This window comes from Pristiophorus japonicus, chromosome 17 (assembly GCF_044704955.1).
Source record: "Pristiophorus japonicus isolate sPriJap1 chromosome 17, sPriJap1.hap1, whole genome shotgun sequence".
In the NCBI taxonomy this organism is placed as follows: Eukaryota; Metazoa; Chordata; class Chondrichthyes; family Pristiophoridae; genus Pristiophorus; species Pristiophorus japonicus.
In genome coordinates, this window is record NC_091993.1 from 743465 (window position 1) to 769007 (window position 25543).

General features: G+C 46.2%; 1 protein-coding gene across 8 annotated transcripts in view; it reads left to right on the forward strand.

The window, feature by feature from the left end:
* sema4ba (sema domain, immunoglobulin domain (Ig), transmembrane domain (TM) and short cytoplasmic domain, (semaphorin) 4Ba) overlaps window positions 1–25543 on the forward strand; it is a 505268-nt gene that overhangs the window by 276880 nt on the left and 202845 nt on the right. The window contains exon 1 of one of the 8 annotated variants that reach the window (XM_070858291.1): window positions 2568–2647. The exons of the other annotated variants lie outside the window; for them this stretch is intronic. The gene's annotated coding sequence lies outside the window, so the exon portion shown is untranslated. Of the gene's footprint in view, window positions 1–2567; window positions 2648–25543 lie in introns of those variants that run through there. 8 annotated transcript variants of the gene reach the window in all.

Sequence of the window (25543 nt, forward strand, 5' to 3'; positions counted from 1 at the left end):
CGTGAGTTCGGGGCCCAGAAGAGGCGAGGGCCCAGCCCACACTGCGATATGTGTGCGCACTAGGTCCATGCAGCAGAGCTGGTCTCCAGTCGTCTTGGTTAACCCTTGCTCACTGGACCAAGACCTAGCTCTGTCAAGCCCGTGTGGTGGCTGGTGTATAACGGCCACCACACGTTAAAACAATCCACACACAGGCATCTTCCACCCTACACAATGCAGTTCGGGATCTGGAATATCAGGTCCTTCATTGAAACACCTGTGAACTCATCCTTTTTTGGTGTGGAAGCAAATCATCCTCGATACGAGGGACCGCCTAAGAAGAAGATAATTTGCATAATATACTGGGTTATTGTGCTTGCGTGCAAGGTCAGTATCCGTTGTTGGTAGCACTCTCGCCCCTGAGTTAGAAGGTTGTGGGTCAAATCCCACTGCAGTGACTTGAGCCCATAATCTACGCTGACTCTCCAGTGCAGTAGTGAGGGAGTGCTGCACTGTTGGAGATGCTGTCATTGGGATGAGACGTTAAACCGAGCCTACCCTCGGGGTGGATGTAAAACATCCCACGGCACTATTCGAGGAATAGCAGGAGAGTTTCTCCCAATGCCTTGACCAACGATTCTGTCTTAACCAGCAGATGATCTAGTGTCAAAGACACCGATTCAAGATAAGACTCTTAACACAAGCAGACCGTCAGATTGTTAGTTTATTTTTACTTGTATACAAGGGGAGAGTGCCCTAGTCAAAGGCTTAGGGTATCAACTCCGATAATCTACAGAAATTTTGGAATATTTATACACCCAAGTAAACAACTCCTATCATATGTGATGGTTCCTCTTTTTTTTGTAATAGTGCAGAGTCTAGCAGTTAATTTAATTACCTCATCAGTGTTATCCAATGGCTACTTGTCTTAGCTACCCTTTCCTTATTTTGGGCTAATCTCTCCTTGCCCCCTGTACACACTGTCTGTTTTTTTTGGTTTACACATCCTTATTGTGATTATAATTAGACAGAGAAGACAGATGACCTTAGCTGCCCTGAGGTAATGCAGCCCGTGGTTTCAACTGCTGACAGCTTGTTTGGTATAGTTGCTGAAGTAAGCTCTAATTCTTAGGTTGACCAAATATAATGTCCCAGCAAGCCTTGCAATCTATGGTTGCTCTTTTTCTATCTTTCCAAACTAGTCATTTGTTTCATTGCAGCTTGTGGGAGCTTGCTGTGCGCAAATTGGCTGCCGGGTTCTCTACTTTACAACAGTAACTACACTTCAAAAACAACTTAATTGGCTGCAAAGCACTTTAGGACGTCCTGCAATCTTGACGGGCGCTATGTAAATGCAAGTCTTATTTTTACGCAGCGTGCACCATTAAACTTACAGTTTCCTTTCATATTAAAGTAACAGCGACTTTAGACCCCTTTGAATCAGACAAGAAACATCATAGGCAGTCCCTCGCAATCGAGGAAGACTTGCTTCCAACTCTTAACATGATTCTTAGGTGGCTGTACAGTCCAAAACGAGAGCCACAGTCCCTGTCACAGGTGGGACAGATAGTCGTTGAGGGAAGGGGTGGGTGGGACTGGTTTGCCGCACGCTCTTTATGCTGCCTGCGCTTGATTTCTGCATGCTCAGCTCCCGGGCAACTATGGCGTTCCGGTCTGTCGCTGTTGGGGTTGTCCATGAGGGTCCTGACGTTCCAGGTTCCGAACTTCATGTTAGAGGAGTGGAAGATGCCTGTGCGTGAGTTCTTTTAACGTGGGGTAGTCGTTGGACACGGGCAACCACACGGGCTTAGCTGAGCAAGGTCTTGGTCCAGTGGCAAGGAGGCCCAAGACAACTGAAGACCAGGCACTACTGTATGGGCCTAGTTGCCTACGGCAAGATGTTGGCTGCAGGAGGGCAGAGAAAATGCTTCGAAGACACCCTCAAAGCCTCCTTGAAAAAAAGTAACATCCCCACCGACTCTTGGGAATCCCTGACCCAAGACCACTCAAAGTGGAGGAGAAGCGTCCGAGAAGGCGCTGAACACGTCGAATCTCTCCGTCGGGAGCACGCGGAAGCCAAGTACAAACAGCGGAAGGAGCGTACGGCAACCCAAGCCCCCACCCACCCGTCCCTCCAACCACCACCTGCCCCACCTGTAGGTCCCCCGTCATCAGTCACCTGAGGACTCACTTTAGTGTGGGAGCAAGTCATCCTCGACTGCAGGGGACTGCCTGAGAAGAATATTAATAATCACCAGCATAGACCAGTTGGGCCGAATGGCCTGCTTCTCCTGTAAATTCTATGCAATAATCAAGTACAGTAAGGAGTATAGTGGTTCCTGAGGCAATGGAGTTAGCTTCAGTATGTAACCGCTCAGGGTTCAGTAATGCAGTTAACTGTATGACTCAACCACTTCCTTTGTCACTGGCTGTGTTCACAATCTCTGTATGGCTCCAACCTGAATCTAAACTGATTGCTGTTTATTTGACTTTGAAAGAAAAATGCAGCATTCTATGAATGATGATTATTTTATAACTGTGTTAATATTTTTATTGAATAGCATCTTTTGTTATGCAGTAGATTTGTAGATACGCTGTACAGACGGGAAAATGTATTGACTGAACACACAGCAGACAGAGAGTGCAGTCGATTGAAACTTAAATGCAGGTGAGGGAGACTCCAGAAAAAGAAAGATTTGCATTTATATAGCGCCTTTCAGGACCACCAGACGTCCCAAAGCACTTTACAGCCAATGAAGTACTTTTGGAGTGTAGTCACTGTAATGTGGGGAACGCGGCAGCCAATTTGCGCACAGCAAGCTCCCACAAACAGCATTGTGATAATGACCAGATAATGTGTTTCAGTGATGTTGGTTGAGGGATAAATATTGGTCAGGACACCGGGGAGAACTCCCCTGCTCTTCTTCAAAAAGGTGCCATGGGATCTTTTCCATCCACCTGAGAGAGCATCTCATCCAAAAGACGGCACCTCCGACAGTGCAGCACTTTGCTCAGCACTGCAGTGGCAGCCGAGATTTTTGTGCACAAGTCTTTGAAGTGGGACTTGAACCCACAACCTTCTGACCCAGAGTCGAGGGTGCCACCCACTGAGCCACCCACTGAGCCACGACTGACACAAAGAAGGGTTAGATTATAATAGCTGAGCCATTAGAATAGGACGGTCAGTGAGTTAACTAATCTCATTCCAGTGACTAAGGAGTTGCCACAGTTAGTTTCAGCACCCCTTGGATTTGAAAGGGAAAATCATGCTGGGCTTCCTAGCCCTGATCGTTACCCATCAGCAACTACTTGCATTTATATAGCGCCTTTAACATAACAAAACGTCCAGAGCGCTTCACAGCGCAGTCAGACAAAATTTGAAGCCAAACCACATTAGAAGACACTAGGAGAAGTGGCCAAACGCAGGGTCAAAGTGTTAGGTTTTAAGGAAGGACTTCAAGGAGGAAAGAGAGGTTTAGGGAGGAAATTCGAAAGCCCCACACCGAGGCAGCTGAAGGCACGGCTGCCAATGGTGGTTGTGAAGGAAATGGGGGATAGACAAGAGGCCAGAATTGGAGGAACACAGAGATCTCGAAGGGTTGTAGAGCTCGACTGTGGATGTTGGATGTGATGTTCCCGTTCACTATCAAGGTTCACACATGGACAGTGACTATTTAGGCACCCAGCAGTACCTTGGCCATCATCTCAGCATCTGTAGACCAGCAAGTCAACAGCTTCAGGGGGGAAGGGAAGAATATAGGCACAACAAATTCGAAAAAAATGGGAATGTTTCACGTCGATTTGTGTGCACAGTGCTATACGTTGATTGAAGTGCTTGTCTATGTATCCGTGATCAGTGGTAGTATGATTGCAATACGGGAAGAATATGAGGCATAGGGTGGGTGACTCACTTTATTGGCACTTCAATAAATCACGTTGACAGGAAGGAAATTTCAGCTGCCACTACCGAGCAGATCTTCAGGATTTGAGTCCTTTTCACCCCGAATGGTTAGAAACAGGTGCCAAGCTCACTCAGTGGGAAATGTTCTAGTCTCATGTAATCTTTCACGGTTATGTAATTATCATAATGGTGCAGGTTTGGCTGTGTGCAGGGAGCATGTCAGTGGAGCATGTGGGGAAAGTGCTCTGTACGTGAAATTTAAAAGGATCAGGACAGCTAACGGCTAAAGGCAGAGGGTGCAGAAGTGACGGGCGGAACTGAAGCAAAGGCAAACACAACGCAGAGACCTAGGTCTGTCGGCAAGTGACGGAACGGCACAGCACCAAACCTCCTGTTTAATGGCTGGTTCTATATGAGGCAGTGGAACGAAACTATAGAACCAATGGGAACCTGTTCAACCTTCGCCACCTCCAGGCTAGATCTAAGGTCGTCCCATTCTCTGTCGCGAACTACAGTAAGCAGGTGACGCTTGCATCTGCGCACAATCAGAGGCAAACTCCAAGCCATCGTCAACATCTTCACAGGGGCGTACGAAAGCATGGGCCTTACACTAAACATCCGTAAGACAAAGGACCTCCACCAACCTGACCCCGCCACACAGCACTGTCCCCCGTCATCAAAATCCACGGCGCGACCTTGGACAACATGGACCATTTTGCATACCTCGGGAGCTACGGTCAGCAAGGGCAGACATCGATGACTTGGTCCAACACCGCCTCCAGTGCACCAGTGCAGCCTACAGTCACTGGAAGAAGAGAGCGTTTGAAGACCGGTACCTCAAATCTGGCACCAAGCTTATGGCCAACAGCGCATAGTCATACCCGCCATCCTATATAGATCAGAGACGTGGACCATATACAGCAGACACCTCAAAGCACTGGAGAAGTACCACCTGTGCTGCCTCCGCAAGATCCTGCACATCCACTGGGAGGATAGACGCACCAACGTCTGTGTTCTCACTCGGGCCAACATCCCCAGCATCGAAGCACTGACCACACTCGACCAGCTCCGTTGGGAGGGCTACATTGTTCGCATGCTTGATAAAGTGCAACATCCCCACCAGCATCTGGGAGTCCCTGGCCAAAGACCGCCCTAAGTGGAGGAAGAGAATCCGGGAGGGCGTTGAGCACCTCGAGTCTCATCGCCGAGAGCATGCAGAAACCAAGCGCAGATAGCGGAAGGAGCGTGCGGCAAACCAGTCCCACCCACCCCTTCCTTCAACCACTGTCTGTCCCACCTGTGACGGAGACTGTAATTCCCGTATTGACCTGAGAACTCACTTTTAGAGTGGAAGCAAGTCTCCCTCAATTTCGAGGGACTGCTTATGATGATGATGAGTTGCAAGAAGGGTTGTACTATTGGCCTCTTTAGTGCACCATTGCTATATGTCAACACTTCAGTATGAAAAGAAAAAACTTGCATTTATATAGCGGAGAGGTTTAGGGAGTGAATTCCAGAACTTGGGGCCTAGGTAGCTGAAGGCACAGCCTCCAAAGGTGGAGCAGTTAAAATCGAGGAAGTGCAAGAGGTCAGAATTGGAGGAGCGCAGAGATCTCGAGGGGTTGGAGGAGGTTATGGAGATAGGGAGGGGCGAGACCAGGGAGGAATTTGAAAATAAGGATGAGAATTTTAAAATTGAGGCGTTACCGGACAGGGAGCCAATGTAGATCAGCGAGCTCAGGATAGAATTTGTTTTTCGGTTATGCCTATGATCATCAACTCATGCACTGAAACTTAAATGAAGTGTTTGGCTGAAAGGAATCCGAAAGAGGTGCCATTAACCATAATAGATGAACAGGTGCAGAAAGCAGAGAGGATGCCAGGAACAGGAGGGCACTACATTGGTGTCGCTCACGTGTAGTCAGGAGCACAATTGTGACGTTTAGCTGACTAACTTGCCTTAATCCGCTTTTGGCCAGGGCTCCAGTACTCCCTGAGGGAATTGCAGCTTTGTGCAAATTGCTGAGGTTAACTCGAGGTCAGTAAATTGGTTGTAAGTTTGAGGCTACAGACTAGAAAGAAAGACTTGGATTTCTATAGCGCCTTTCATGACCACCGGATGTCTCAAAGTGCTTTACAGCCAATGAAGTACTTTTTTGGAATGTATTCACTGTTGTAATGTGGGAAACGCAGCAGCCAATTTGCGCACAGCAAGCTGCCACAGACAGCGATGTGATAATGACCAGATAATCTGTTTTTTTGTTATGTTGATTGAGGGATAAATATTGGCCAGGACACCGGGGATAACTCCCCTGCTCTTCTTCAAGTGCCATGGGATCTTTTACTTCCACCTGAGAGAACCTCGGTTTAACATCTCATCTGAAAGACGACACCTCCGACAGTGCAGCACTCCCTCAGCACTGCCTAGATATTTTATGTGCTGAAGTTCCTGGAGTGGGACTTGAAATTAAGCATTAATTCCTAAAGACACCAGAACAATCACAGATGAGATGTTAAACCCCAGTCCTGACATTGTGAGATAAGTAGACGCAAGACAGCCTTTCAGCCAGTCACAGACTGATTCATAAACTCTGGCCTTAAAAGTCGGGATCATTATGGTTCCTACACAATCGTAACACAATAAAGAAACTCACTATAGCATCACTGCAGGGCAGTTCTCCCCAGAGTCTGGGCCAATATTTATCACTCAATCAACATCACTAAAAAAACAGATGATCTAGTTATCATCACATTGCTGCTTGTGGGAGCTTGCTGTGCGCAAATTGGCTGCTACTTTTCCCGACCTACTTAATATTTCCAGCATGTTCTGTTTTTATTTCAGAATTCCAGTATCTGCAGTAGTTTTGCCTGTGGTTTTGATTGTGATCTGATCAACTGCAGTGTAGCTGTCGGAGTTCTGCCCCTTGTCCTCGTCAATATTTATCCCTCCAACAACAGCACTAAAATAGACGGTCATTCCCACATTGCTGTTTGTGGGAGCTTGCTGTGCGCAAATTGGCTGCTGCATTTCCTACATTACAACAGTGACTGCACTCCAAAAAGTACTTCATTGGCTGTAAAGGGCTGTGGGGATGTTCTGAGGCTGTGAAAGGCACTATATTAATGCAAGTTCGTTCTTATTTTCATGGCCAGAGGGAAATAAAACTCACGTGATCTATTTCATGTGTGATTAGCTTGATATAACTGAAATATAAACCTTGAAAAGGTTCTGAACATTTGCAACTTTAATGGTGCAATGCCCAAAAAAAGCATAAACATTACCTGTGAAATATGCTCTTGCATGTATTGTACATTTCATCAACGTGCCACATCAAAGTATTTTAATACCGTACATCGAGTATCACAGTCTATGTAGATGAGAACATACTACAATCACTGGCAACTAAATGACCTGTATTGGTTCACATAGCAAGTTTTCGAGGCCTGGGAGGTCTAGCTTCCTGGGTGGCCATGCCTCTGTAATGGGCTTCATTAGACGATTGCCTACAGCGTGAACCCATTCGCTGGCTCTTCAAGCAATATTTTGTTTTCTGCATGGTTGTCGGTAGACTGAGAAAATCTAATGCCTTATTTGGTTGCTGAAAATGATTAGATGTCAATGTAGCAACCCGGAATTTTAATACAGTCCCTTCACACAGCACAAGCACAGTTCCCCAGGCACACACACTGACATTGGGGAACAGGCCATCCTAGCTCCCGCTTAGTGCCAATTTTAAAGCATTTTCTGCGTCATTAGCCTTTTCATTTTTCACAAGGGAAAATGTCAACTTGCAGACAAAAATGGAATTGTCACGGTCCTCAGAAATAATAAAATGTGATTTGTGTGTGGTCAAAGTTTAAACGTGCCGATCTTGGGGACTGGCAGAGACCAACAATGATGAACTGGAAGGCATCCAAAACTGGAATCCATTCCCATGTCCTAGCGTAACATCCAGCAGAAAGAATAAACTGTGTTTTCAAAGAAACAAAATAAACTAACCAGCGTCAATGTGCTCCATTGTTGAGTGAAGGCAAAATGCGCATTGGGACTTGTTGCTTAGCGCAGTTTATTAACCAGATTGTTCGTGGTTTTATGAATCCAATCAGATAATGATAGCCTTAAGTTGGCGGAGAGTCTAGCCCGCAAGTGAGGCTTAACTAAATGCCTCCCATGAAGAGCATGTTTAATAGCCTGTGGCACAGTTGCTGCTGTCATTGTGATTTGAGTGCTTGATATGCCACCAGATGAAAACGACGGTAAGAGCAGACCAGCTAGTACATCAAGCCTGCCCCACAACACGATAGCGGGAGCATTATCACCGGGCCAATCTTCACTCTAATCTTTGAAGGGGCTGCGCAGGCCATTGAAAACACCCCGCATGCGCGCTTGTTTCTGCATCGGAAAGCCGGCTGCGCGGGTTCCCTGGAGCGCTGCATAGCCGCGCAGCTTACAGGGAACATTGGACTAGACACTTTCCACAGCTGCGTAATTTTCAGATCAGCCATGATCTTATTGAATGGCGGAGCAGGTCGAGGGGCTAGATGGCCTACTCCTGTTCCTAATTCTTATGTTCTTATGTTCTTATGTAATGTCCTGGGAGAGGCAGAAAAAACCCTAGAGCCAACAAGGAAAAAAATACCCTGTAAATTTGCTCTCCGACCCCCTCAGGCAATCGAAGCCAGTCCAGGAGATCACACGGACCGAGTGTTGTCTATAAACACACTTACCCTCGATGCGATGTGATCCCTGTCCCAGTCAGGAATCGGTGCCGCTCCCCCTTCAAGCCCCGCAGAGAGTTAGCGCCCAACCCACCAGCCAGCAACGCAGTCCAGAGACACATTCCTCTTTGCATTCCTCCCTTCCTTCACGGTATAGACCCCACTGTGCGACACCCCTGCTGCAGAGGCCAGGGTGGGCTACGTGTGCTCAGTCCTTGGCTAACGTTGCTGTCCAGCCAGTCGCTGGGGAGGGGGAACAGGGTGGCGAGGGGTCTAGTCTTCAGCCAAGATTCCCTCCCCCGCCCACCCCTAAGGGCCTTGCTCCTGAGCAGCACGACTGAAATCGTGAATTTAGAGGAAAAGAGGTTGGAACTCCTGTCCCACGAATGGTGCAGGGCTTTGGAGTTCTGTTTTAACGACTTTAATACAGCCTATTGTCAGCTGTGGCTCAGTGGGTAGCATACGTGCCTCTGAGTCAGAAGTTTGTTCACCTTTCTCTTCGAGACCTATAAACTGATATCATCCCTGGCATAATGAGCTCTGTATTAAAGCTTCCCAATACCAGATTACGAGGTTTTTTTGTGTTTTGTTCAGGCAAATTAAAGCTGATCTGGAAAATCACGTGACCACAGAAACTAGGTGCAGGAGTAGGCCATTCGGCCCTTCGAGCCTGCACCACCATTCAATAAGATCATGGCTGATCATTCCCTCAGTACCCCTTTCCTGTTTTCTCTCCATACCCCTTAATCCCTTTAGCCGTAAGGTCCATATCTAACTCCCTCTTGAATATATCCAATGAACTGGCATCAACAACTCTCTGCGGTAGGGAATTCCACAGGTTAACAACTCTCTGGGTGAAGAAGTTTCTCCTCATCTCAGTACTAAATGGCTTACCCCTTATCTTTAGACTATGTCCCCTGGTTCTGGACTTCCCCAACATCGGGAACATTCTTCCTGCATCTAACCTGTCCAGTCCTGTCAGAATTTTATATGTTTCTATGAGATCCCCTCTCATCCTTCTAAACTCCAGTGAATATAAGCCCAGTCGATCCAGTCTTTCCTCATATGTCAGTCCTGCCATCCTGGAAATCAGTCTGGTGAACCTTTGCTGCACTCCCTCAATAGCAAGAACATCCTTCTTCAGATTAGGAGACCAATATTGAACATAATATTCCAGATGAGGCCTCACAAAGGCCCTGTACAACTGCAGTAAGACCTCCCTGCTCCTATACTCAAATCCCCTAGCTATAAAGGTCAACATACCATTTGCCTTCTTCACCACCTGCTGTACCTGCATGCCAACATTCAGTGACTGATGTACCATGACACCCAGGTCTCGTTGCACCTCCCATTTTCCTAATTTGCCGCCATTCAGATAATATTCTGCTTTTGTGTTTTTGCCACCAAGGTGGATAACCTCACATTTATCCACATTATATTGCATCTGCCATGCATTTGCCCACTCACCTAACCTCTTTATGTCACCCTGCAACCTCTTAGCGTCCTCCTCACAGCTCACACCGCCACCCAGCTTAGTGTCATCTGCAAACTTGGAAATATTACACTTAATTCCTTCATCCAAATCATTAATGTATATTGTAAATAGCTGGGGTCCCAGCACTGAGCCCTGCGACACCCCACTAGTCACTGCCTGTCATTCTGAAAAGGACCCGTTTATCCCGACTCTCTGCTTCCTGTCTGCCAACCAGTTCTCTATCCACGTCAGTATATTACCCCCAATACCATGTGCTTTAATTTTGCACACCAATCTCTTGTGTGGGACCTTGTCAAAAGCCTTTTGAAAGTCCAAATACACCACATCCACTGGTTCTCTCTTGTCCACTCTACTAGTTACATCCTCAAAAAATTCTAGAAGATTTGTCAAGCATGATTTCCCTTTCATAAATCCATGCTGACTTGGACCGATTCTGTCATTGCTTTCCAAATGTGTTGCTATTTCATCTTTAATAATTGATTCCAACATTTTCCTCACCGTCGATGTCAGGCTAACCGGTCCTTAATTACCCTGATTCTCTCTCCCTCCTTTCTTAAAAAGTGGTGTTACATTAGCTACCCTCCAGTCCATAGGAACTGATCCCGAGTCGATAGACTGTTGGAAAATGATCACCAATGCATCCACTATTTCTAGGGGCACTTCCTTAAGTACTCTGGGATGCAAACTATCAGGCCCCAGGGATTTATCGGTCTTCAATCCCATCAATTTCCCGAATACAATTTCCCGCCTAATAAGAATTTCCTTCAGTTCCTCCTTCTCACTAGATCCTCGGTCCCCTGGTATTTCCGGAAGGTTATTTATGTCTTCCTTTGTGAAGACAGAACCAAAGTATTTGTTCAACTAGTCCGCCATTTCTTTGTTCCCCATTACAAATTCACCTCAATCTGACTGCAAGGGACCTATGTTTGTCTTCACTAATCTTTTTCTCTTCACATATCCATAGAAGCTTTTGCAGTCAATTTTTATGTTCCCAGCAAGCTTCCTCTCATACTCTATTTTACCCCTCCTAATTAAACCCTTTGTCCTCCTCTGCTGAATTATAAAATTCTCCAATCCTCAGGTTTGCTGCTTTTTCTGGCCAATTTATATGCCTCTTCCTTGGATTTAACATTAACCTTAATTTCCCTTGTTAGCCACGGTTGAGCCACCTTCCCCGTTTTATTTTTACTCCAGACAGGGATGTACAATTGTTGAAGTTCATCCGTGTGATCTTTAAATGTTTGCCATTGCCTATCCACCGTCACCCTTTATTGCTAGTCTATTCTAGCCAATTCACGTCTCATACCATCGAAGTTACCTTTCCTTAAGTTCAGGACCCTAGTCTCTGAATTAACTGTGTCACTCTCCATCTTAATAAAGAATTCTACCATATTATGGTCACTCTTCCCCAAGGGGCCTCGCACAACAAGATTGCTAATTAGTCCTTTCTCATTACACATCACCCAGTCTAGGATGGCCAGCCCTCTAGTTGGTTCCTCGACATACTGGTCTAGAAAACCATCCCTAATACACTCCAGGAAATCCTCCTCCACCGCATTCTACCAGTTTGGTTAGCCCAATCAATATATGGATTAAAGTCGCCCATGATAACTGCTGTACCTTTATTGCACGCATCCCTAATTTCTTCCTTGATGCTGAAATTAGCCCCCCTGAGTTAAACGCGATCATCTATCAATTCGGCAGGACCCAGATAGGCTGTGAGCACGCATGGAGATTCCTGAAACTAAACAAGATGGTGGGAACGTACACCAGCTACTTGTCCAGCCACTGCATAGTCTTTGTATGTTACTACTTGTTTCATTACGGATATGTTCCTAATGTGTTACATTTGAGCGCATAAATCTAGACTGACACTCCAGTGCAGTGCTGAGGGAGTGCTGCACTGTCGGAGGTGCCATCTTTCGGATGAGACTTTAAACCGAGGCCCCGTCTGCTCTCTCAGGTGGGCCTAAAAGATCCCGTGGCACTATTTCGAAGAAGAGTAGGGGAGTTATCCCCGGTGTCCTGGCCAATATTCATCTCTCGATCAACATCACTAAAACAGATTATCCAGTCTTTATCACATTACTGTTTGTGGGAGCTTGCTGTGCGCAAATTGGCTGCTGCATTTCCCACATTACAACAGTGACTACACTCCAAAAGCACTTCATTGGCTGTAAAGCGTTTTGAGACGTCCAGTGGTCGTGAAAGGCGCTATATAAATGCAAGTCTTTCTTCTTTTAGTAATTATTGCTAATAATATCAGGGGATGAACAGTTCTGCTATGTTAATGCTTGTGTTAACCTGCTTTCTCTAAATGGGCCAACGCCTCCACTAAAATGACGGACATACGAGAGCATTAAGCATCCTTCCACTTATATATGGACAACACTCATTTCTAGGCTGTAGTCGCTGCTAATGGAGATCTAGAGGAGCGTACACACACAAATCAGTTCACAACTAGCATGGAAACAGTACAATAATATCAAACAGCACCCTACAGGCAAAACAGATGTCGAATATTTTCTGGTACCACACTCATTGACAGCTTTGTTTTTCTTTTCCTGTACGTATGATGAACGATCCCATGAATGATTCCCGACTGACCCTCATGTTATTGTGCATTCATTTTTACCACAGGAAAAATTCTAAACCATGACGAAACACTTGCAATTTCCCCAACGAGCAGTCGGCAGCATCGTGACAATTATTTTCTGTTTCCCCAGTGCAGCGCGAGTTTGGAATACACATCGCTCTGTCTCTCAGGCACCGTACTGTCTCAGTGAAACATTCAAATCCCTCAAAACAGCACAACAAGCATCTCGACCACAAGCAACCACACACCACAATCAGACCAAGAGGTTTCTGTAAAAGTGATCTTTGAGTGAAATTATTTCTCTCATTCATTGTCAATCTGTAAAAGTAGGTAAAGATCACAATGAACACAAATGATGCTTTCAGATGATCCATGTGCTCACCTATAGTGAGGGGCATTTCCAGCTGCCAGCACATCTCAAATAACTTGCAATATATATTGGTGGTGGATGTGGGATCAGAACAATGACTAAATTATTTGCTGTTTTAGGTTATATGGCATCATTCACGACCCAAAGCGCCTCACAGCCAATCAAGTACTTTGAAGAGTAATTACTGCTATATCGTAGGAAAACGCAGCGGCCAATTTGCACACAGCAAGCGCTCACAAACAGCAATGAGATAAATGATCGGATAATTTTAATGTTGTTGGTTGACGGTTAACATATTGGCTCAGACTGTGGGGGAGATCTCCCCTGCTCTTCTTTGAATAGTGCCGTGGGATCCTTTACATCCTCATAAGAGGGCAGATGGGGGTCTTAGTTTAATATCTCATCCGAAAGATGGTTCCTCCAACAGTGCAGCACTCCCTCAGTACTGCAATGAATTGTCTCAATTCTCTGGAGTGGGGTTTGAACTCGGGACCTTCTGACTCGGAAGTAAGAGTGCGACCAACTGAGCCAAGGCTGGCACCTGCTGCATCAGATAGCTCAATGCCATTAAAGTTATATAGTACCAGCAAGGGAAATAGGAACAGTTCCCTCAACAGCCTGAGCTTTCTCCTGTTACTGGAATGCACAGTGTGTTGCTCTGTCGTACACTGAGCCGCAAACTGCCCCCGACAGAGCTGGTTTTCCAAACACGTGCCACTGCCGGGGAGACTCGTCTACAACCACACGTCTGGAGGTCTCGCTATCTTGCTGGCATGTGTGACACCTCCCCAGGAGCAGCCTTAGGTGGTACCTGTACATCCAAATTGCTCATTAGAACAGGATCACTCACCTTACATTTTCTACAGCCTATCATAGAATGCCATAGAATGTACAGCACCGAAACACGCCTTTCGGCCCAACCAGTCCGTGCCGGTGTTTCTGCTCCACACCAGTCTCCACCCACCCTACTTCATCATCTAACCCTGTCGGCATATTCTGTTCTCCTTCGTGCTTATCTAGCTGCTCCTTAAAGGCATCTATGCTCATCTCCTCAACCACGCCCAGTGGGAGCGAGTTCCACATTCTAACCACTCTCTGGGTAAAGAAGTTAATCCTGAATTCCTTATTGGACCTTCTGTTGCCTATGTCCCCAAGCTCTGGAACTCCCTGCCTCAACCTCTCTACCTCTCTTTCCCCCTTCAAGACGCTCCTTAAAACCTCCCTCTTTGACGTCACCTGCGCTAATATCTACTTACGCGGTTCAGTATCAAATTTTTATTTCATAATACTCCTGTGAAGCGCCTTGGGACGTGTCACTGTGTTAAAGGTGCTATATAAATCCAGGTTGTTGTTATTAGTGACTTATATTTATGGCCCCTAGCTCCTACAAGTGGAAACATCTTTACATCTACCCCACGGAACCCAATCATATAATTTTAAAGACCTATATTAGGTCACCGCTCAGCATTCTCTTTTCTCGAGAAAAGAGACCCAGCCGGTTCAGTCTTCCCTGATAGTTTGAACCTTTATTGCATACATAACAATAACTGAGTACTGTTTAACTAAGCAAGGTACAACCTTGCTTCTGCCTTATTTTGGCCCAAAGTGCCTGACTCACAAAATGGCTGGCCTTTTATACCAGAGCAGCACCATGTGCATGCAGCTCAGTGGCCTCCAACAGTGACACCTGGTGGCTACAAACAGCATGGGAAAAATGGCATGGGATTATATGTAGTTTGCTGTTTGCTGCTGATAGCCAGACATACTCAAACCTTGACTGTCGATGTAAATTATTTTTTTGCTAGGTAGGAGTATAGGAATTTTTAAGATCAGAAAAGGTGATTTGGTTCAACAACCCTATCCCCACTTGGTTGATCTGAATCTCACCTTCCTGCCTTGTCCAAAACTCTTCAATCCCCTCAGTCTCCACATCATACCTGAAATGTATGCACTGTGAGGATGCTCACAGGTTTGTAGAGCTGTTGAGTTGGGAGTGGCTTAGCCAGTCACGTGATGTTCACAAGACTCAATAAAACCCCAGCCAGTTGGGTTTGGGGGATCCATGATGAGGCAGGTGGTTGTGAGCCTGGTGGATGAACTGGTAATGTGGTGTGTGGTTGTTAAACCTTTTGCTAATAAACCAAATAGTTCTTAATAGCAATGTGTTGCTATGAATTCTTAAGCAAAGATCTCATGAAGCAAATACATTACAATACCCTCTTGCTTTATAAGCGCATTTATTTAGAATGTTAATATTCCTCCTTGTGCATACATTTCCTGTATGGAAGCTGCACTTCCTACTATCACGATTGTTGATCAAGCTTTTTACGTCAATATTTAACATTGAAAATGCCACTGAATTCATTATGTAAACAGGTTCCAGTGACTGGTTGTGAAGCTGCCCAGTCTGGATACAAGCGATGCCAATCCCAGATTATGTGGTTGACCATAATAATCCTGTGGAGTGCCTTGGGACGTTTCACTACGTTAAAGATGCTATATAAATACAAGTTGTTGTTGAAAAACGCCACTCTGGTCACCGATTGGAGTGTGGGCCGGAACGTCGGTGGGGCCCAGATACAGCAGGGGTGCGGCGAATGACCGGGGCAGAGGTGCGGTGAATGTCCGGGGCCCAGGAGAGGAGAGAGTTCGGGGCCAGAAGAGGCGAGGGCCCAGGGACAGCACGGGCCAGCCCACACTGCGATATGTGTGCGCACTAGGTCTGTGCACCAGAGCTGGTCTCCAGTTGTCTTGGTTAATCCTTGCCACTGGACCAAGACCTAACTCTGTCAAGCCCGTGTGGTGGCTGGTGTGCAACGGCCACCATCCTTGAGCATGTAGTTCGCGACCTAGAATATCAGGTCCTCATCGAGACACCTGTGAATTCATCCTTTTTGGTGTGGAGGCATGCCATCCTCGATACGAGGGACTGCCTAAGGAGAAGAGTTACAGATTGCAGCCACGAGCTCGACTATATCCCCTCCTACCATGAGCAACTCCACGGGATCTCTACTAGTTTATTTAATTTATTTCAGTCTCCGCTCCTGTTAAATTCATATACATTTATTAATATCCGCGTCGAATAGTCCTGTCTAAGTAACTAATTTAGAATCATACGGCACAGAAGGAGGCCATTCAGCCCATTGTGCTTGTGCCAGCTCTTGGAAAGAACAAGCCAGTTGATCCCATTCACTGTGGCCCTCCCTGTAAGTGTTTCCTTTTTAAGTATTTATCCAATTCCCTTTTGAAATTTGCTCCATGCTTCCTAATATTTTAATGACGCCGCCAGTTTTTGGATTTTTCCTGTGTAAATTAATTAGTATCAACTTTATCAATCCCCTTCATAGTTTTGAAAACTTCCAAGTCTGCCGCTTCTTTTCCCGTGAGAACAAGCTCAACTCGTTCAGCCTGTCCTCATAAGTAACACTGGCGAGACTGGTGATCCTCTTTGCTGCAATCTGTCGAAGGCAAGAATATTCTTCCTGTGGTTTGATGGCCAGCACTGCACAGGGTGCAAGAGTAGTATTACCGATATAAAGGGTTCAACCCTTTGTTCCTTTGTAGACAGAGCTTACAGAGAATGGACAGTGAGCCCCGGCTGTGATGTCAGGAGCTAAATTAAAAAGTAGGACCTGAAAAGTAGTAATCTCAGGATTGCTACCAGTGCCACGTGCTAGTCAGAGTAGGAATCGCAGGATAGCTCAGATGAATACGTAGCTTGAGGAGTGGTGCAGCAGGGAGGGATTCAAATTCCTGGCACATTGGAACCGGTTCTGGGGGAGGTGGGACCAGTACAAACTGGACGGTCTGCACCTGGGCAGGACCGGAACCAATGTCCTAGGGGGAGTGTTTGCTAGTGCTGTTGGAGAGGGGTTAAACTAATATGGAAGGGGGATGGGAACCTATGCAGGGAGACAGAGGGAAATAGAATGGGGGCAGAAGCAAAAGATAGAAAGAAGAAAAGTAAAAGTGGAGGGCAGAGAAACCTAATGCAAAAAGCAAAAAGGGCCACATTATAGCAAAATTCTAAAGGTGCAAAGCGTGTTAGAAAGCCATGCCTGAAGGCTCTGTACCTCAATGCGAGGAGTATTCGGAATAAGGTGGACGAATTAACTGCGCAGATAGCAGTTCACGGGTATGATGTAATTGGCATCACGGAGACATGGCTCCAGGGTGACCAAGGCTGGGAACTCAACATCCAGGGGTATTCAACATTCAGGAAGGATAGACAGAAAGGAAAAAGAGGCGGGGTGGCATTGCTGGTTAAAGAGGAAATTAATGCAATAGTAAGGAAGGACATTAGCCTGGATGATGTGGAATCTGTATGGGTGGAGCTGTGAAAAACCAAGGGGCAGAAAACGCTAGTGGAGTTGTGTACAGACCACCAAACAATAGTAGTAAGATTGGGGACAGCATCAAACAAGAAATAAGGGATGCATGCAATAAAGGTACAGCAGTTATCATGGGTGACTTTATTATCATGGGTGACTTTAATCTACATATTGATTGGGCGAACCAAACTGGTAGCAATGCGGTAGAGGAGGATTTCCTGGTGTGTATTAGGGATGGTTTTCTAGACCAATATGTCGAGGAACCAACCAGGGAGCTGGCCATCCTAGACTGGGTGATGTGTAATGAGAAAGGACTAATTAGCAATCTTGTTGTCCAAGGCCCCTTGGGGAAGAGTGACCATAACATGGTAGAATTCTTTATTAGGATGGAGAGTGACACAGTTAATTCAGAAACTAGGGTCCTGAACTTAAGGAAAGGTAACTTCGATGGTTTGAGGCATGAATTGGCTAGAGTAGACGGGCAAATGATACTGAAAGGGTTGACGGTGGATAGGCAATGGCAAACATTTAAAGATCACATGGATGAACTTCAGCAATTGTACACCCCTGTCTGGAGTAAAAATAAAACGGGGAAAGTAGCTCAACCGTGGCTAACAAGGGAAATTAAGGATAGTGTTAAATCCAAGGAAGAGGCATATAAATTGGCCAGAAAAAGCAGCAAACCTGAGGACTGGGAGAAATTTAGAATTCAGCAGAGGAGAACAAAGGGTTTAATTAAGAGGGGGAAAATAGAGTACGAGAAGAAGCTTGCCGGGAATATAAAAACTGACTGCAAAAGCTTCTATAGATATGTGATGAGAAAAAGATTAGTGAAGACAAATGTAGGTCCCTTGCAGTCGGATTCAGGTGAATGTATCATGGGCAACAAAGAAATGGCAGACCAATTGAACAAATACTTTGGTTCTGTCTTCACGAAGGAAGACACAAATAACCTTCCGAAAGTACCAGGGGACCAAGGGTCTAGTGAGAAGAAGGAACTGAATCGTTATTAGGCGTGAAATTGTGTTAGGGAAATTGATGGGATTGAAGGCCGATAAATCCCCGGGGCCTGATAGCCTGCATCCAAAAGTACTTAAGGAAGTGCCCCTAGAAATAGTGGATGCATTGGTGATCATTTTCCAACATTCTATCAACTCGGGATCAGTTCCTATGGACTGGAGGGTAGCTAATACAACACCACTTTTTAAAAAGGGAGGGAGAGAGAAAACGGATAATTATAGACTGGTTAGCCTGACATCAGTAGTGGGGAAAATGTTGGAATCAATTATTAAGGATGAAATAGCAGCACATTTGGAAAGCAGTGACAGGATCGGTCCAAGTCAGCATGGATTTATGAAGGGGAAATCATGCTTGTCAAATCTTCTGGAATTTTTTGAGGATGTAACTAGTAGAGTGGACAAGGCAGAACCAGTGGATGTGGTGTATTTGGACTTTCAAAAGGCTTTTGACAATGTCCCACACAAGAGATTGGTGTGCAAAATTAAAGTACGTGGTATTGGGGGTAATATACTGACGTGGATAGAGAACTGGTTGGCAGACAGGAAGCAGAGAGTCGGGATAAACGGGTCCTTTTCAAAATGACAGGCAGTGACTAGTGGAGTGCTGCAGGGCTCAGTGCTGGGCCCCCAGCTATTTACAATATACATTAATGATTTGGATGAGGGAATTGTGTGTAATATCTCCAAGTTTGCAGATGACACTAAACTGGGTGGCAGTGTGAGCTGTGAGGAGGATGCTAAGAGGCTGCAGGGTGACTTGGACAGGTTAGCTGAGTGGGCAAATGCATGGCAGATGCAGTATAATGTGGATAAATGTGAGGTTAGCCACTTTGGTGACAAAAACGCAAAGACAGAATATTATCTGAATGGCGGCAGATTAGGAAAAGGGGAGGTGCAACGAGACCTGGGTGTCATGGTTCATCAGTCATTGAAAGTTGGCATACAGGTACAGCAGGCGGTAAAGAAGGCAAATGGTATGTTGGCCTGCATAGCGAAAGGATTTGAGTATAGGAGCAGGGAGGTCTTGCTGCAGCTGTACAGGGCCTTGGTGAGGCCTCACCTGGAATATTGTGTTCAATTTTGCTCTCCTAATCTGAGGAAGGACGTTCTTGCTATTGAGGGAGTGCAGCGAAGGTTCACCAGACTGATTCCCAGGATGGCCGGACTGACATATAAGGAGAGACTGGATCAACTGGGCTTTTATACATTGGAGTTTAGAAGGATGAGAGGGGATCTCATAGAAACATACACGATTCTGATGGGACTGGACAGGTTAGATGCGGGTAGATTGTTCCCGATGTTGGGGAAATCCAGAACCAGGGGTCACAGTCTAAGGATAAGGGGTAAGCCATTTAGGACCGAGATGAGGAGAAACTTCTTCACTCAGAGAGTTGTTAACCTGTGGAATTCCCTGCCGCAGAGAGTTGTTGAGGCCAGTTCATTGGATATATTCAAGAGGGAGTTAGATATGGCCCTTACGGCTAAAGGGATCAAGGGGTATGGAGAGAAAGCAGGAAAGGGGTACTGAGGGAATGATCAGCCATGATCATATCGAATGGCGGTGCAGGCTCGAAGGGCCGAATGGCCTACTCCCTCATCCAAATCATTAATGTATATTGTAAATAGCTGGGGTCCCAGCACTGAGCCCTGCAGCACTCCACTAGTCACTGCCTGTCATTTTGAAAAGGACCCGTTTATCCCGACTCTCTGCTTCCTGTCTGCCAACCAGTTCTCTATCCACGTCAGTATATTACCCCCAATACCACGTACTTTAATTTTGCACACCAATCTCTTGTGTGGGACATTGTCAAAAGCCTTTTGAAAGTCCAAATACACCACATCCACTGGTTCTGCCTTGTCCACTCTACTAGTTACATCCTCAAAAAATTCCAGAAGATTTGACAAGCATGATTTCCCTTTCATAAATCCATGCTGACTTGGACCGATCCTGTCACTGCTTTCCAAATGTGCTGCTATTTCATCTTTAATAATTGATTCCAACATTTTCCCCACTACTGATGTCAGGCTAACCAGTCTACTCCTGCACCTATTTTCTATGTTTCTATATGGGTACATTTCTGATCCACTTTACCCGTTGCACCATTGCCTCTGACTTACAACATTCTGACAGGGCTTGGCAGGGTCGCGGCAGGGAGGATGTTTCCTTTGGCTGCTGCCCCATTGGGCACGGACCGACCCCCTTCGCACCGGCGCGACACCGGCGGGAAATTGCCCCGCAGGAGCGGAGTGGCCGCCGGTCGATGCCACTGATGGGTTTCCCCAGCGGGAAGCTGTGTGTGGTTGCTCGGCGAGTCCGCCCTTAAAGGGGAGTGCGTGCTGCTGCAGGCACATCTTATTTTAATTGACAATGGTGGCCGCGGATTCTGCCGAGCCACCAACAGGTAGCCCAGCACCCTCTTGAGTACTGGGCGGCTGGCCCGGCCGAAACCCTGCCTGGTGGCCCAGTGGGCCAAACTAAACTTTGTGCCGAGTTCGCAGCAGCCCTCCCCTTGTGCCGAAGGGGAGGGATGTTGTCACGTGATCAGCACAGCGCGGATGACCCAGAGCAATGGCTGTCCCGCTCCAACGGCACTTCGGTCCCCAACACCGCCCTGACTGGAAATAAACACCAAAGTGGTGAATATCGGTCCAGTCTGCACCCCATGGATTGCGGCAGAGGCAGACCGAAGGAACCGCTCGAGTGGGGAGGGGGGCAATTGCAACCAATACAAAAGTTAGGCAATTATGCCAAGTTTTTATAAATCATTGGTTAGGCCACAGCTGGAGTATTGTATCCAATTCTGGACCCAGCACTTTTGGAAGGATAGCGAGGTGTTGGAGAGAGGATAGAGGAGATTTACTGGAATGGTACACGGGATGGGGAAGTTCAGTTATACGGAGAGACCAGAGAAGCTAGGATTGTTCTCCTTAGAGCAGAGAAGGTTATGGGGAGATTTAACAGGGGTGTTTTGATCGAGTAAATAAGGAGAAGCTGATTCCACTGGCAGGCAGGTCAGTAACCAGAGGACACAGAATTATGATAATTGGCAAAACAACCAAAGGGAGATGAGGAGAATGTTTTTCTGATCTATAACGCACTGCCTGAAAGGGCGGTGGAAGCAGATTCAAGCGTAACTTTCAAGAGAGAATTGGATAAATACTTGAAAAGGAAAAATTTGCAGGGCTGTGGGGAAAGAGCAAGGGGCTGAGACTAATTGATACCTCTTTCAAAGAGCCAGCACAGAAACGATGGGCCGAATGGCCTCCTTCAGTGCTGTAATATTGTATGAGGGGTCACCTTAGTTAAATGAGCATCTCATAGAAACATAGAAACAGTGAAAATAGGTGCAGGAGTAGGCCATTCGACCCTTCGAGCCTGCACCACCATTCAATAAGATCATGGCTGATCATTCCCTCAGTACCCCTTTCCTGCTTTCTCTCCATACCCCTTGATCCCTTTAGCCGTAAGGGCCATATCTAACTCCCTCTTGAATATATCTAACGCACTGGCCTCAACAACTCTCTGCGGTAGAGAATTCCACAGGATAAGGAATTGCATCAAAACGCTTCTGAACATCTGGGAATCGCTTTCATTCACTAATTTAGTTTTTTCCTTGAAGGATTCCAGTCAATGTGTGAGATGTGACCGATTGCTTCTGAATTCATGCTGACCACATCTTGTGGCTATATTTTAGATGAGCATTGGTGGTGTCCCGTAAAATGCTTTTGAGCCTTTTTCTCAGAATGGATGTGAAACCGATGTGCTTTTATGTGATTAATGGGTTCATGTCTCACACTTGCATTGAATATAAAGCTGACATACATTATTCTCCATGTACAGCTCCAATATTTATGGAAGTTCCTAATAATATTAGGTTAGATGTTATGAATTGGCCTCCCTGAAGTAGAGAGTCGTGCGATGGGAGTACATATTGGGGATTGACTCTAGACTTGACTATTCCAACGCTGTCCTGGCCGGTCTGCCACCTTTCACCCTCAATAAACTTGAGCTCATCCCAAAACACTGCAGCCCGTATTCGAACAAGTCCCAAGTCATCCCTGTGCTTGCTGACTTACACTTGACTTCCGGTCCGGCAACATAAGAACATAAGAACATAAAAATTAGGAACAGGAGTAGACCATCTAGCCCCTCGAGCCTGCTCCGCCATTCAACAAGATCATGGCTGATCTGGCCGTGGACTCAGCTCCACTTACCCGCCCGCTCCCCGTAACCCTTAATTCCCTTATTGGTTAAAAATCTATCTATCTGTGACTTGAATACATTCAAAGAGCTAGCCTCAACTGCTTCCTTGGGCAGAGAATTCCACAGATTCACAACCCTCTGGGAGAAGAAATTCCTTCTCAACTCGGTTTTAAATTGGCTCCCCCGTATTTTGAGGCTGTGCCCCCTAGTTCTAGTCTCCCCGACCAGTGGAAACAACCTCTCTGCCTCTATCTTGTCTATCCCTTTCATTATTTTAAATGTTTCTATAAGATCACCCCTCATCCTTCTGAACTCCAACGAGTAAAGACCCAGTCTACTCAATCTATCATCATAAGGTAACCCCCTCATTTCTGGAATCAGCCTAGTGAATCGTCTCTGTACCCCTTCCAAAGCTAGTATATCCTTCCTTAAGTAAGGTGACCAAAACTGCACGCAGTCCTCCAGGTGCGGCCTTACCAATACCCTGTAACAGTTGCAGCAGGACCTCCCTGCTTTTGTACTCCATCCCTCTCGCAATAAAGGCCAACATTCCATTCGCCTTCCTGATTACCTGCTGCACCTGCAAACTAACTTTTTTTGGGATTCATGCACAAGGACCCCCAGGTCCCTCTGCACCGCAGCATGTTGTAATTTCTCCCCATTCAAATACTATTCCCTTTTACTGTTTTTTTCCCCAAGGTGGATGACCTCACATTTTCCGACATTGTATTCCATCTGCCAAACCTTAGCCCATTCGCTTAACCTATCTAAATCTCTTTGCAGCCTCTCTGAGTCCTCTACACAACCCGCTTTCCCACTAATCTTTGTGTCATCTGCAAATTTTGTTACACTACACTCTGTCCCCTCTTCCAGGTCATCTATGTATATTGTAAACAGTTGTGGTCCCAGCACCGATCCCTGTGGCACACCACTAACCACCGATTTCCAACCCGAAAAGGACCCATTGATCCCGACTCGCTGCTTTCTGTTAGCTGACGACTCGATTTAAAAATTCTCAACCTTGTTTACAAATCCCTCCATGGCCTCGCCCCTCCCTACCTCTGTAACCGCCTCCAGCCCCCCCGAGATATCTGCCCTCCTCCAATTCTGGCCTCTTGCTTTTGGTTTTCAGCTCCTGTGGCCTTGGGACGTTTTGCTATATTAAAGGCGTTATATAGATGCACGTTGTTGTTGAGCCACGGGGGGTCATCGAGCCCTGCATGACGTTCCATTTAAGAGATGAAAAATCACGTTGGCGTTTGCAGCCAGATTTCCAAAGCACGCTCCGATGGTATGAAGTCTTGAGCCAGTGGCACCACTTTGAAAGATTTACCACTGGAGTTTCCTCTCTCACTTCCTTGTGACATGTATCCCATTTGGCCAGGGTGCCCTGTTGAACCTGAAGAGGCAAAATTCTTCCTGTTAACAATTTTGACACACAATTTGGAACATGTAGAAAGCGGCCTGTCCCACTTTGTGCTCCGGCAGATGCTGCTGGGAAAATTATCAACAAAGGAATTATTTTGCCCATTTAGTTCTCCAGGTTTCTTCGTCGGTGTGTACAGCTTTGCCTGCAGAAGGTTTAGTTAATAAAAAGGTTGTTTTGATTATGTTCGAATGTTTTAACCTGTTCTGACTTGCTTCCATGCGACATGTTGATAATCAGGGCAAGGAGACACACCCTACTGAAAATTACATTGTGTAATATTAATGTTGCTCCTTAAAAAGTGCTGTTTACCCAGGCAAAATGGAAATGATGCGTACGTGCTTTCTGGAGGTTACTGTGACTTATAATTTGCACAGGAAGATGTAGGTGGCTGAGCACTCACAGCTGTTAGTCAGTATGATGTAGTGCAATGATATATCAACCACACAATAAATCGCAGACACCCAGCTCCTTGACAGCCATCCTCTTAAGGTCCTGTGGGGTCTGTCTGTTGCAATTCTAGTTTGACATGAAAAAGCACAACGTGATCATTTCTGAATCCACATTATCGGTGTGGAGACTGTGTTCGCCGGAGATTTGCTGTGAGTGAGATTTTATAACTTCAGATTAGGAGCTGAACACTTGGATCCATGCCCCTTTGTTCTGTCTGTTTATTTACAGATTTGTTCCCAGATTTTCCAAATTGAATGAATTAGCCAATTAATAAAGAACGAATGCCTGGCTGGAGTTAATTTAGCTGTGACCAGAGGACCATTTAATAAATAATTACACAGCGATTAACTGATACTCCAGTTTGCTGCAAAAGTTGCATACAACACCGATCATAATTTGTCTAATCACATGCCATTAACTGTGTTCCACTGAATCAGCTTGCTAATAAAGTGGACACTACTACATCAGTGGAGACCAGCCTGAAGCTCGAGGACTAATTTGCTCTTATGGACTCTTATTAGAGGGAGCAGCGTGTGACGGCCCTGCGCGGTCCCAGTCTGCAAGACCATCAGAGGCCGGGGGCATCAGAGGGAGCAGTGTGCAGCGGTATACCACTGCAGGAGGGCGACGGCTACGAAGTCCGGTCGCTGATTGCAGTGCGGGCGGGCACAGCAGGAGGGGCGAAGGGCCCAGAGGGAGCACGGGCCCAGCCCACACTGTGATATGTGTGCTCACTAGGTCCGTGCAGCAGAGCAGGTCTCCAGTCGTCCTGGTTAACCCTTGCCCCTGGACCAAGACCTAGCTCTGTCAAGCCCGTGTGTTGGCTGGTGTGCAACGGTCACCCCACGTTAAAAAAATCCACACACGGGCATCTTCCACCCTTCAACATGTAGTTCGGGATCTGGAATATTAGGTCCTTCATTGAAACATCTATGAACTCATCCCTTTTTGGTGTGGAAGCAAGTCATCCTCGCTTCGAGGGACCGCCGATGATGATGAATTTGCTGTTTGTTCCCCCCTTGCATTTCATGGGCCCAGAGGGTTTTAAAG